At 42.0% G+C, this 11,104-nt stretch overlaps 1 protein-coding gene across 1 annotated transcript in view; it reads right to left on the bottom strand.

Annotated features, from left to right (window-relative positions):
* Positions 1-11,104, bottom strand: part of LOC307125786 (NACHT, LRR and PYD domains-containing protein 3-like) — a 73,267-nt gene that overhangs the window by 545 nt on the left and 61,618 nt on the right. The window lies entirely within an intron of this gene.

Genomic DNA, 11,104 nt, shown 5'->3' with positions numbered 1-11,104 from the left:
TTTTTAAGCATGAACTCAATACATTTTGATAAATGTTTTCAGAAAACAAGACTTAATATTTTGCTTCATTAAAATGTGCTGTAAAACAAGACAAAAATACCACCCTTACGAAAATTAACCATGGTTTTACTACAAATAAAACCAAAAAAACATGGTTATTGTAGTTAAACCATGGTAACCACAAATTAACCATGGTTTTGCTACTCTAACCATAGTTTAACCATGGTATTAGCGGTAAAACTGTGGTTACAGTAAATTCCCCGGTGTTGAATTAACACTGCTCGGTGTTCATATGGGAACCACCAGCAGGGTGTTAAAGTAACACTGAAGCAGTGTTAGAGTTAATAAGATACTTAAGTGAATCATTAAGTGATGATTGTTTTATTATTGAAGACACCTGATGATAATGAGCAGAACTGAAGGACAGAGAAACACAACTACAGCCACAGCTTAAGATGACATCAACTGAAAAGACATTAAATATCTCTTATTATAAACCAGACTGACTTTATTTCTGTCATTTGTCTACAGTTCTTTTTGAGAATTAACAGAGGTTTAGAGGTTGATGTTTTATGGGAAATGTTTGGTCACCGTTATGGAGATCCGTGTTTATTTTAGTTGGGCAGTTTGACTTGGCATTTTATGTCAATTTGTGGTATTTGTAATAGAGTTTACTGGAACACCTACTTTGTTGCAAAGGAAGCCATAAACATAAATTATCTGGTGAAATAGTTATCATCATAAAGATTTTAAATTTTTTGACCAAACTAATCTTTGAGAAAAGTGAATAATAGAAATGTTAATAAAAGTTGTTTTAATAGATTTTCACCATAAAGGCTTTACTGCCACAGATCAATCATCCTAAATGTAGATTTTTAGATACATTTAAGGGGGATAAATGTTTTTGCACACAGACACCAAGAATCATCATATGATTCTCAACAATGGTGACATGCTGCAATGCATGCTGGGAGTCATGAGTGTTATACTATGATGATTATATATCCCAGCATGCATTGCAGTATGAAGCATGTCACCGTCATTGAGATTAATATGCTGATTCTTGATGTTTGTGTGGGTGTGCATTAAATGTTTTCTTCACAATGTATTTAAATAACAAAATTCAGAATACTTGATATCTGGCAAAAAAGGATTGCTGGTGAAAATCTACTAATAACAATTTGACAATTTTATTGTTTTATGTGTCAATTATCAGCCATCTTTATGATGTTGAAAGATATATCATATGACCATTTTTGATTATGGCTTCTTTCGCAACAAATTGAGTGCTTGAGTAAACACTGTGACAAAGACCACAAACTGACATCAAATGCCAAGAGTCAAACAGCCCAAATAAATAAAACACTGATCACCATAATGGCGACCAAATATTTTCAATACAACATCAACCTCTAAACCTCTGTTAATTCTCAATAAGAGCTTCTGTAGATGTCAGAAATAAAGTCAATCTGGATTGTAATAAGAGAGATTTAATGTCTTCAGTTGATTTCATCTAAAGCTGCGGCTGAAGTCAGTTGTAGTTCTAGAGTTTCAGTGATTCTGCTCATTATCTTCAGGTGTCTTCAATAATCAAACAATCATCACGCAATTAATCACTTAAGTATCTTATTAACTCTAACACTGCTTCAGTGTTACTTTAACACCCTGCTGGTGGTTCCCACCGAGCGGTGTTAATTCAAAACCGGGAATTTACTGTAATCAATTAGCCAAAAAACCATGGTTACTACACTTTTACTATAATAAAACCATGGTTATTTTTTGTAAGGGCAAGCACCAAGTTTTTTTTTTTTACCACTGAGGAAGTGACCTTTAATTACCATCAGAAAGGATGACAGTAAATGGAGAGGACAGTAATGACCACATGCAACGTTTCATATGAAAATCAAAGCCAAAGAACACAGTTCCTAAAATATAAAGTCAGCTGTATTTTTTTTTTTTTCATAATTTTTTCATCTGCTTTATTTGAGAGAAATGTCCTTAGGAAGTCTTTGTGTAACACGGGCAGACAGTGAGTAAAGGAAGTGTTAAATCCTTGATACGAAGCAATGAGAAGGCATTCGAAAATAAAGAATACTTTAATTAACCAAAGCAAGTAGTATAACCATACAGCGCATGCAGCAGCAGGTGCTTTTAGACTCTTACTCTTCTATTCTCAACATACCCCTAACACAGACCTCTACCGCCACCTACTGGCCAATATGCACAGAAGAACACAACAGGAAGACAGTGGCACTAAATGGGAAAAAATGTGTTTTAAAAGAAAGACAAAACAAAACAAAGCATTAAGAACAAAAATACATTCGACAACTGACAAAGAACAAGGAAACTCAAGGGCTACACACACACACACACACACACACAAGGGGGGCTAATGCTGCGTTCAGGCAGGTTTTTGAGCCCATAAGTTACAACTTCAAACCACGACTTTGTAGCGTTCCAGGCAAAGTCACGCCAAACTGCCTGAGCATGAGGAATTGTATAGCTAGATGTAAACAAAGCATGGCGGTCCGTACGGGGCTTATGCTCATTTACAATCATTTCTATCGCCAAAGGTGCTTACTCCTTGCTTATTTGAGGGAAACGGAGGAGAAAAAACGGTGCACACGGCAAGAGAAGCTGTTATACCTTTTATTTTACGTTATTTGTATATTTGTTTCATAAACACCACATCCGTACGGGGCTGCCATTGTTGTTTCGCAGGCTATAGTGAGGTCAGAGCTCGTAACGGAGTACATCGATCTAGTACGAGTTCACGGGTGGGAAGTCACTGGTTTGACTGCCGTTCCAGTGCACTTTCACGGGTAGAATGTTGGAAAAACACAGGTTACGGGTTGGCTGGAACGCGGCATAATATACAAGATACACCGGGGAACTCGAGACTAATCAACAGGGAAAACTACAAAGAACAACAAATAAGGCAGACACAACCAGAAACAGAACAACAACATAAGAGTCCAGGGATCATGTAAGAGTTTGATTATTTTGGAGGATATTTCTCTCATTCTGAATTCCTCCATTTGTAGGCGATACAGAGCCTCTAAACACAGGACTGTCAAAGCCGATCTTCTGTATCAAATGCAGGTTTGGTTGTAAATACTTACCTGAAGTATAAAGAGGCGCGTGTTTTTTATGTTGTATGACGTATAGTTTATACTGTATGTGGGATGAGCTTGTGTAAATGCGTGCCTTGTTATATAGTGCAATATGTTTATCAACTGGTACAAAACGCAGCCGCTCGTCTTCTCTCTAATAGTTCGAAATGGTCACACATCACCCCTGTCCTCCGCTCGCTTCACTGGCTTCCAGTGCAGTTTAGGGTGGAGTATAAAATTCTGTTGTTTGTGTTTAAGGCCATCCATGGTTTGGCCCCAGTATACCTCACTGATCTAGTAAAAACATATCAGCCAGCCAGAACACTCCGTTCCTCTGATCATATTTCTCTGGTTACCCCAACATGCAGGTATAAAAAGTTTGGAGGCCGGTCATTTAGTGTTCAAGGACCAAAGTTGTGGAATGCACTCCCTTCGCACCTCCGAAACATCACGGTGCTGAGTGTTTTCAAAACCCATCTGAAAACACACTTTTTTAATCAAGCTTTTTGACTCTTAGCGCTGGACTTGCTTGGTTGGACTTGTTTTTATGTTGTCGTTTGATGCATGTTTTGGAAAGCGCTTTGTGCACCTTTTGGCTGCTGTAAGGCGCTATATAAATAAAAATTGATTGATTGATGTTTTGTTGTTGATGGCGATGGGCGGCTGTTGACCTACTCCTCCATGGACTGCCACCTTAACGTGGTGGAGGGGTTTGAGTACCCGAATGACCCTAGGAGCTATGTTGTCCGGGGCTATATGCCCCTGGTAGGGTCTCCCAAGGCAAACAGGTCCTAGGTGACGGGTCAGACTAAGAGCAGTTCAAAACCCTTATGATGACCAAAAAAAAGAGGACCGTGACGTCGCCCGGTATGGCGCAGCCGGGGCCCCACCCTGGAGCCAGGCCTGGGGTTGGGGCTCGTATGCGAGCGCCTGGTGGCCGGGCCTTCCCTCACGGGGTCCGGCCGGGCTCAGCCCGAAGGAGCGACGTGGGGACACCTTCCCGTGGGCCCACCACTCACGGGAGGGACCGTAAGGGGCCGGTGCAAAGCGAATCGGGCAGCAGTCGAAGGCGGGGGCCTAGACGACCCGATCCCTGGACACGGAAACTGGCTCTTGGGACATGGAATGTCACCTCGCTGGCGGGGAAAGAGCCTGAGCTTGTGCGTGAGGTTGAGAGGTTCCGACTAGAGATAGTCGGAATCACCTCCACGCATGGCTTGGGCTCTGGAACCACACTCCTCGAGAGGGGATGGACTCTTTACCACTCTGGAGTTGCCCATGGTGAGAGGCGGCGGGCTGGTGTGGGTTTGCTTATAGCCCCTCAGCTCTGCCGCCATGTGTTGGAGTTTACCCCGGTGAACGAGAGGGTCGTTTCCCTGCGGCTTCGGCTCGGGGATAGGTCTCTCACTGTTGTTTGTGCCTACGGGCCGAACGGCAGTGCAGAGTACCCGACCTTCTTGGAGTCTCTGGGAGGGGTGCTGGAGAGTGCTCCGACTGGGGACTCCGTCGTTCTACTGGGGGACTTCAACGCCCACGTGGGCAATGACAGTGAAACCTGGAGGGGCGTGATTGGGAGGAACGGCCCCCCTGATCTGAACCCGAGTGGTGTTCAGTTATTGGACTTCTGTGCTAGTTACAGTTTGTCCATAACGAACACCATGTTCAAGCATAAGGGTGTCCATCAGTGCACATGGCACCAGGACACCCTAGGTCGTAGGTCAATGATCGACTTTGTGGTCGTTTCATCTGATCTGCGGCCGTATGTCTTGGACACTCGGGTGAAGAGAGGGGCGGAGCTGTCAACTGATCACCACCTGGTGGTGAGTTGGATCCGATGGCGGGGGAGGAAGCTGGATAGACTCGGTAGACCCAAACGTACTGTGAGGGTCTGCTGGGAACGTTTGGCCGAGTCTCCTGTCAGAGAGATCTTCAACTCCTGCCTCCGGCAGAGCTTCGACCGGATCCCGAGGGAGGCTGGAGATATTGAGTCCGAGTGGACCATGTTCTCCACCTCCATTGTCAAAGCGGCTGCTCGGAGCTGTGGCCGTAAGGTCTCCGGTGCCTGTCGAGGCGGCAATCCCCGAACCCGGTGGTGGACACCGGAAGTAAGGGATGCCTTCAAGCTGAAGAAGGATTCCTATCGGGCCTGGCTGGCTTGTGGGACTCCTGAGGCAGCTGACAGGTACCGACAGGCTAAACGGACTGCAGCCCGGGTGGTCGTGGAGGCAAAAACTCGGGCCTGGGAGGAGTTCGGTGAGGCCATGGAAAAAGACTATCGGCTGGCCTCGAATAGATTCTGGCAAACCGTCCGGCGCCTCAGGAGGGGGAAGCAGTGCCCTACCAACGCTGTTTACAGTGGCGATGGGCGGCTGTTGACCTCGACTGGGGATGTTGTCGGACGGTGGAAGGAATACTTCGAGGATCTCCTCAATCCCGCCGTCACGTCTTCCATTGAGGAAGCAGAGGCTGGGGGCTCAGAGGAGGACTCGTCCATCACCCGGGCTGAAGTCACCGAGGTGGTCAAGAAACTCCTCGGTGGCAAGGCACCGGGGGTGGATGAGATCCGCCCTGAGTACCTCAAGTCTCTGGATGTTGTGGGGCTGTCTTGGCTGACACGCCTCTGCAGCATCGCGTGGCGGTCGGGGACAGTGCCTCTGGGATGGCAGACCGGGGTGGTGGTCCCTCTTTTTAAGAAGGGGGACCGGAGGGTGTGTTCCAACTATAGGGGGATCACACTTCTCAGCCTCCCCGGGAAAGTCTATGCCAGGGTACTGGAGAGGAGAATCCGGCCGATAGTGGAACCTCGGATTCAGGAGGAACAGTGTGGTTTTCGTCCTGGTCGCGGAACACTGGACCAGCTCTATACCCTCTACAGGGTGCTGGAGGGTTCATGGGAGTTTGCCCAACCAGTCCACATTTGTTTTGTGGATTTGGAGAAGGCATTCGACTGTGTCCCTCGCGGCGTCCTGTGGAGGGTGCTGGGGGAATATGGGGTCCGGGGTCCTTTGCTGAGGGCTGTACGGTCCCTGTATGACCGAAGCAGGAGTTTGGTCCGCATTGCCGGCAGTAAGTCAGACTTGTTCCCGGTGCATGTTGGACTCCGGCAGGGCTGCCCTTTGTCGCCGGTTCTGTTCATAATTTTTATGGACAGAATTTCTAGGCGCAGCCAAGGGCCGGAGGGTGTCAGGTTTGGGGACCACACGGTTTCGTCTCTGCTCTTTGCGGATGACGTTGTCGTGTTGGCCCCTTCTAACCAGGACCTTCAGCATGCATTGGGACGGTTTGCAGCCGAGTGTGAAGCGGCTGGGATGGGGATCAGCACCTCCAAATCCGAGGCCATGGTCCTCAGTCGGAAAAGGGTGGCTTGCCCACTCCAGGTTGGTGGAGAGTTCCTGCCCCAAGTGGAGGAGTTCAAGTATCTAGGGGTCTTGTTCACGAGTGAGGGGAGGATGGAACGGGAGATTGACAGACGGATCGGTGCAGCTTCTGCAGTAATGCGGTCGATGTACCGGTCTGTCGTGGTGAAGAAAGAGCTAAGCCGTAAGGCGAAGCTCTCGATTTACCGGTCAATCTACGTTCCTACTCTCACCTATGGTCATGAGCTTTGGGTCATGACCGAAAGGACAAGATCCCGGATACAGGCGGCCGAAATGAGCTTTCTCCGCAGGGTGGCTGGGCGCTCCCTTAGAGATAGGGTGAGAAGCTCAGTCACTCGGGAGGAACTCGGAGTAGAGCCGCTGCTCCTCCACATCGAGAGGGGACAGCTGAGGTGGCTCGGGCATCTGTTCCGGATGCCTCCTGAACGCCTTCCCGGGAAGGTGTTTCGGGCATGTCCAACCGGGAGGAGGCCCCGGGGAAGACCGAGGACACGCTGGAGGGACTATGTCTCCCGGCTGGCCTTGGAACGCCTCGGTGTCCCCCCGGAAGAGCTAGAGGAAGTGTCTAGGGAGAGGGAAGTCTGGGCATCTCTGCTTAGACTGCTGCCCCCGCGACCCGGCCCCGGATAAGCGGAAGAAGATGGATGGATGGATGGATGATTGATGTTTATGTTTATTATTTTATTGTATCTTTGTGTTTTGTGATTTAGATTTGATGTGATTCTGCAAAAAAATCGGCCCTGTGAATGGATAGTAAAGATGCCAAGGTTTCAATTCCCAGGGAATGAACAAACTGGTAAAATACAATGTAAGCCACTTTGAATGAAAGCATCTGCCAAATGCATAAATGTACATGTAATGTTGCTATAAAAGAACATGATAATATAAATTGGCTTTAAAAAAATTTTTATGATTTATTTTATGTTGCTGTTCACTTTATTTAAGCAATTCATCTTGATTTAACACAATTATATCAGGTTTCTGGTTCAAATGTAATTGATTCATGTTAAACTGACTTAAAACCGTTACTCTTTGACATAACTTGATGTTTTCATTTTGAAATAACATGTTTCAATCAAGTAACCCAATCAAGACTTTCACTTCCCATCATGCTTTGCAAAGGGGCTGAATTCGTAGAGTAAATGTTTAAATAAAGTGCTATTTGATGCATTTTTAACAAGATGAGAAAATTGAGATACTTTTTAATGCTTAATGTTTTGTTACGTTGGTATTTAAAAGTTTTTGTTATGTTAGTGTTTTTGGAGGTTACCATTGTGGTGAAGTTTAGAGCATGTGCTTGGGGTGAGGACCTGCTAATCACTAATAAAGTTGTTTAAATAATAATAAAAATAACTACTTAGGGCTTGCCATGGATGTAACAAAACCATCTTCCGGCTAGCCAATAAGACCTTGTAAAGGGTTTTGTAAATATTGTAAACATAGTATTTCTCTATAATAAAAATAATCATTTAAACTGGGTTACTTGTTTTGGTGTTTTTATTATGTTCATTTTAGAATAATCAAATTGAATAGTTTTGAACAAAATTAAGAATGTTAACCTGATTTAACTAAATGGTATTGAATTAACCTTACGTAAAAACTTAAGTTTATTGAAATAAATTATGTTAATTAAATTCAACATAACCCAATTGTATGGAACCTGTTGACATTACAAAAATTACACGCAAAAATTAAGTAAATCCAAAGTTTCATTTTTTTTAGTGTTCACTGGAATATATTTACATTTAATTCACTTGGCAGTGTTACTTTCAACCCAATATTAGAGTAATGTGAGATGTGCTGTTATTACATTAGGAGTTACTCAAACATCTTTATTTGAATTGAAATGTATTGTATTGTAAAATGATTGTCACAAAAGATTCATCAAAATCATCTTTCCAGAGAAAACTGCCTGTGAGCAATATATAATGGAGGAATAATATGCTGCTGAGTTTGACTGTTAGTTGAACTCTTAGTTACTCAGCTATTACACTAGAGGTCACTGTCTCCTGAGCATTAATGCCAACACTGCTGTTGAGTTTGACTGTTAGTTGAACTCTAAGTTATTCAAGCTGTTACACCAGAGGTCTTTAGCATGCTCCTGATATCCACTGTTCTGCAGAGTTTATAGATCTAACCCTGGTCAAACACACCTGAACCCACTGATCAAGATCTTTAGGATCACTTGAGAAGAATTTGCTCTGCTTCAATTGCATTGTCACTTTCATAGTTGCAGCACCTCCTATATAATAATAAGAGTTCAGTGTTGTGCACATTTCTCCTCGAGTCAGATTCTCCTCAATCTTCAGATGATGCCCTTTGTTTAGTCTTTGTGAAAGCTTCATCTGTAAATTCAGTCGTATTCAATGCTTGATGATCCATGTTTGAAATTGTGACACTAAGTTTATGTGAAGCTTTGATAATGCCATTCTGGTGAAAGCCTTTAGCTGTTAGTCTAGCCTTTCTTTCATTTGGCACTCATTATCTTCATTTTAATTTGATAATAATTTTTACTAGTCAAAGTTTGTGTTTGTTGTTATTTTTGCTTGTTCTGATTCAATGCATTATGTACTTGTAATCTCATTGAACAGCAAAGACTCTGAGAGAACAGGACAGGATTGATTCACAATGATCTTTTACAGCAGAGATGCAAAACTCAAACCACTGGGATTTCCACTCCTGTGTTTAACCCTTTAAGCCCTGAAGGCATTTTCAGAGTTGATTTTAGAGTGACAAACACAAAAGTAAAGACTCAATTTCAAAACTATAGCAAGGAGAGTCCAAAGGTTTTGTATCAGAAAAAAATCATCACATTTGGACATTCTCATGCTGAGAAGATAAAGGACAAAAATAAAGTATTATAATTTAATATGGCTTTCTTATTTGACATGGAATAACTCAGGAAGGAAATAAGATTTGGTTGAAATAAGTTTTGGTGAAGTTCTCCTTCATGTGAGCTACATCTGGATCATTTTTGTGGTGATGGCATAAAGTCATCAAAAGTTACAGCATTTAGGACCGGGTAGCCTTTTTGTTTAGTCCTTGACACCCCAATGGGCGCAATGTGTTGATTTTGAACTCGTGTCAATTGGGAGCATCCACTGTAAGGAATGATGTGCCATTTTCTACAATCTATGCAGTTTTTTTCAGGGTTTCTGCTGGTTTTATGAAGGTAAATTTGAAACCTTTTTAAGACCAATAAATTAACATTTAAGGAATAAGTAGAGTGGAAGCACTCAACAGATCTCAGTAACTTTTTAATTCTTTTGACAAAAAATTGCTTGTGACAAAGAAATCTTGTTAAATAAGTGATTTTATGATAAAAAGCAACTTAATTCAAATGTTATTTGAATGTTTAGATATTTGAGGAAGATCATTTTTTTGCAGTACATGCAATTTTGCAATTAAATTCAGGGCCCTATGTTTTAATGGTTAAATTAAATTTTATTAAGAAGCATGTTTATTTAATTGAAATCATAAAACATTGACAAATGTAACAGCAATTTATTAAAAGTTTAACAAAAAATAAATGTTATGGCCCTGTGACATGTTTTTTTTTTTTTTCAGAAATTCTGTGTTGTTTTTAAATTTTTCTGGTTATCAAATGAATACATAAAGCTTTAATTTTAATTTCTCTTTTAATCAAATGAAAATTAAATAAAATTGTGATTACTCCTTAAAAAAGAATGTTTGGTTTTAATAATAATTGTATTATTATTACATTAAGATGTAAATCCCTCTGTAGTGATATATTTCTGTCACAATTTCTTAAAGTTAAACCAAACTTTTATTTTGACAGGTTGCCGAAAAGACCTTTGAGTTTCTGTGTGTTTATATTATGATGATTTTTTTTTCTCAGGTTAAATAGTAAAATGCTGATGAAGTGACTCAGAGATGTGTAGACGAATCCGTGCATTTGCAGCATTCATTCACACAGAGACATGCAGAACATGCAAAAAGATCGGCTAGTTCACCAAAAATGAAAATTCTGTCATCATTTACTCTCCCTCATGTCGTTCCAAACCCGTGAAACTTTCATTCATTTTTGGAACAGAAATGAAGATCTTTTTGATGAAATATGAGGGATTTCTGTCCCTCCATTGACAGTTTAAGCCACTACCACTTTGACGATTCAAAAAGTTCATAAAGAGATCATAAAACAAATCCATTTGAATCAATCAGTTTAGTCCAGAGACTCGATCACTTTATTTGATGAATGAAAGTCTTACAGGTTTGGATCAACATGAGGGTGAGTAAATGATGACAGAATTTTCATTTTTAGGTGAACTTTAAGTGTTCTGACCTACTTTTGATTTATTCATCCAAAATTTGACAAATTTTGTGAAATTCCACATTAAACAGTAAATTAAATTTTTATGAATGGATTCTGCAATCCCTGCATCATGGAAATCATAGGGCCATAACTTAATGCCATGATATTGGATTTCTGCCATTACGTTCTGCTCTGCATTGTGGAAGCTCAAATTAACTCAGGCCTAGTCCACACGTACACAGGTATTTTTATAACCAGAGTTTTTCCTCCTCCGTTTTAAAAAACAATTGCGTCCACACAAGCACGGTTTAAAAAAAATCTCTGTCCGCATGAAAATGCAA

Source organism: Gobio gobio, assembly GCF_949357685.1.
Source record: "Gobio gobio genome assembly, chromosome: 1".
NCBI classification, from domain to species: Eukaryota; Metazoa; Chordata; class Actinopteri; order Cypriniformes; family Gobionidae; genus Gobio; species Gobio gobio.
Note: the sequence above shows the minus strand (reverse complement) of the source record. Positions and strands in the feature narration are given on the sequence as shown.